Here is a 3,353-nt window from a genome sequence, read left to right as displayed (position 1 = left end):
TGAACTTGGAAGCATAGCACTTCAGCGATGAAACCGTAATTGATGTTAAATATGTGAGTCTTGAGTCCTTTATGAGAATCACTTGAGCAGTGCTTTGCACCCAGTGAGTCATGAGTCTGAAGCCAGTTCGTATTAACACCGAATATATTATACGTAAGTCATTCTGGATATGAGCATCTTCCAAATGCCTACAATAAATATACACTGGAGAGAAACAAACTGACATCTACCACATAGCAGCAAAGAGCTCAGGTGAGAATGTCTGTAAGAATCAGGACTAAAGACCTGCTGCAGCTTCACTCATATACTGCATGTGCAGTTATACAGGAGTGTCGGTTCAGTGATGCTGATTTAGTGTTGGAAAATGAATGTTGTTGATCTGTTTCATTTATTTGTATCTACAGGTTCAAGGCCTGTCGCTCATTCACATTACAGCGATGGTAATCTCAGTATTTTTGCTCACCTTGTTGCTGTGGGACTAAAACAGCACGTTCTACCCCGTTTCCCGAGGTACCCAGACGTTCATTATGTGTTTTAAAACTGAATTTCTACAAGCTGAGTTTTTATGAACTGGACTCTTAAAAACAGAATTTGTGGCATTGGTAAAATGGAACATTAGTTTTTTTTTAGATTGGAATGTTGGGAGGTTAACTTTTTGAGATGTGAATTCAAAATTATAATATTCAATGCGAATAAATAAAAAATATTTAGTTCACAGTTGAAAGTCAAACATATTGATTTCACAGTTAAATAATTAAAATCTGTGAAATTTGATGAGTTCTTAAAAACTTTTTGAACTTTATTTTCTTCCATACGCTACAGGTGCGGGAGTAGGTGCTTTGATCCCCATCCCCATTCCCATCCTCACTCCCTTTCTCACCCGCCTCTTCACCCCCATCCCACTCCTCATCCCCATCCTCATCCTCACCCCCCTCCCCATCCCCATCCTCAGCCCCTTGGCCTGCAGCCCCATCACTGGCATCCTGGCCCTGTGTCTCCATGGACCGAGAGGAGCACTCTACTGAGGCATCATTCCTGTCTTCCAGCTCCATTTCGTTTTTGTCCTGTGCCTGGGGCTGTCTCTGTGGGTCTGTCCCTCCCAGCTGTGGCTCCCTGTGCCTGATCAACAAATTAAGGACCTAATTAGAGCCTATTGACTCAACACAGTTTTTAATTTGATCAGTGAAGAAAATCGCTACTTCTTTTTATGTAACTGATTGCAATACAGCACAATAAGCACAATGTGAACATGGAACACGTCATGCATAGCTATTTGAGATATGATGTGGTTTAAGAGGATAAACACAGTAATCCCTCTAAACACGAAAATAAATTAAGAAAAAGGAACAGGATAAAATTCTGGGATTGCACTTGTGGTTGGAACATACACCAGCATACACAGGGGGTCCCCAGGACAAAGGCTGAGAACCACTGGATTAGATGAGGTAAACACCATTCACATCCATGCCCCTTGACCCCCCCCCCCTCCCCCAAAATCAGAAGTGAATACATTTGGCCAGTGTAACTGGTGATAATGAAAACCTGTATAGGTACCAGCCCTGCAGAAATGGAATTGCTTACCCCTGCAATCGAAGGGCCTTCCAGACGCAGTATGCAATGGCACCGGCACCAACAACAACAGCAGGAACAGCAACAGCAGCAGCAATCTGCAGTGGGGTCATGCTGGAACCTGAACCAAGGGCATTTCAGTCAGATACCACAAAACACACTTTGGACAAAAAAAAAAAAAAAAAAACATTTATGCACTCAATCACAGGGGACAAATTAATAGCGCTGTTTAACAAAAAAACTACCATTTACAAAAAAGGGGAAAATCTAACTGAGACCAGGGAAGGTAATAGCTCTGATGGTCTCTATCTTTTAAGTTTCCCACATTGGGAGCTGCAGTTGCTTTAGTCTATATAATTAAATATTGCTTTATTTTATTGTTTTTTTTTTTTTACACTGTAAGCCTGGTCATGTGATTGTGCTATACTTAAATTTCACCTTTAAAGCACAAAGATAAGGTGTCATTGATACTTATCCCAAAATTGAACACAGAATTGAATCAAGGGAACCTTTGCATTTATTGTCTGGTAGAAACAAAATATAAGGCTTGATGCAAAAAATGTATAAAAAATCCAAAGGTTTACCAGATGACTCGGTCCTGTTGGTGTTGTTCATCTTTGACACTTCAGATGCGGAAAAGTTGCCTGTGAAACATTCAATCCGTTGCAGTCCATTACATTACATTACATTACAGGCATTTGGCAGACGCTCTTATCCAGAGCGACGTACAACAAAGTGATATTGATAATGTCTCACTTCAGTTGAGTACAGTGGCAGAGACATCATGGGCATACATACTGTTGACCTTTCCCAGCAAAAAGATCAGCACTTTTGGTTACTGTATGCTGCTCTGCATAAGAGCATCTGCTTTGCTGCGCTGTTGCACATGACTCTTCCCCTTGACAAAATGTTCAACACCTGATATTCCAAAGCAGGCAACCAGTGCATCACTCTGGCACCAGAATTATGCATAATTCCCACTGCTAACAATATTGAATTTATTTATTCAATTCATTTGTTTTATTCATATAAATCAGAAATGAAGTGTTGAAACATTTCGCCATATTTTAGTATAATAGGAAAAGTGTTGCATATTATTTTATGCTATTGTGTGGATGTGTGTAGTGGATGTGTGTATCATTTTGGTGATTGTATAATATCTTTACTTACTCTCTTCATCTTTTACAGGGCATTTGGTTAACTCTGGGAAAAAAGACAAAAAACAGGATATTATATTGGGTAAACTGGGAATATGTGCCATTCCAATGGGGAATATGGGCTGTATATGAAGCTAATTTTGGTCATTGTAAGAGAAAAAAACAAACAAAGGCTGGGATTCAATCAACAACTGTCTTAATGGCCAATGACTGCCAACTAAATGGAAGAATTTATACATTTTCTTCATAGACTCAGATTGGGAAGTTTCTTTTGATTGCTGAACTAGCCAAACAATAAATAAATAAAAATAAACGTGCTTTAAATTGTTCCACAAAGTTAAGGACAAATGTTAATAGAATCCAAACCAAAACGAAAGAACAATAAAGACCAGTAAGAAATGTTTTCATTACCAGCATCCCTTAACAGAGTAGAGTAAAAAGTACAGAAATGATACAGCTCTAGCCCACGTGGGCATGGCTGAGTCAATTGATATCTCACTGCCATTCAATTAGACGTCCTCATCACTATCTGTCACTTTTACTGCAAGCGTAACTAGGATCTGTGTGACTTGAGTCAGCTGGTTCTGGTGACCCCATTATTCAACATCGGCTCCACAACCTTCCTTT

The 3,353-nt window shown here is 39.5% G+C and overlaps 1 long non-coding RNA gene across 2 annotated transcripts; it reads right to left on the bottom strand.

Annotated features, from left to right (window-relative positions):
* Positions 1-916: 916 nt before the first annotated feature.
* Positions 917-3,121, bottom strand: LOC135236587 (uncharacterized). Of its 2 annotated transcripts, XR_010324621.1 has the most exons (4): positions 2,740-3,121; positions 2,154-2,213; positions 1,582-1,690; positions 917-1,119 (listed from the first exon to the last, which is right to left on the bottom strand). It is a non-coding gene; the product is annotated as an uncharacterized LOC135236587 (long non-coding RNA). The 2 variants fall into 2 exon arrangements; XR_010324620.1 differs by lacking the exon at positions 2,740-3,121 and having other exon boundaries at positions 2,154-2,316.
* Between the last annotated feature and the right edge of the window lie 232 nt (positions 3,122-3,353).

This window comes from Anguilla rostrata, chromosome 1, assembly GCF_018555375.3.
Source record: "Anguilla rostrata isolate EN2019 chromosome 1, ASM1855537v3, whole genome shotgun sequence".
NCBI classification, from domain to species: domain Eukaryota; kingdom Metazoa; phylum Chordata; class Actinopteri; order Anguilliformes; family Anguillidae; genus Anguilla; species Anguilla rostrata.
The sequence above is the reverse complement of the archived record's forward strand: the minus strand, read 5'-3'. Positions and strand labels throughout refer to the sequence as shown.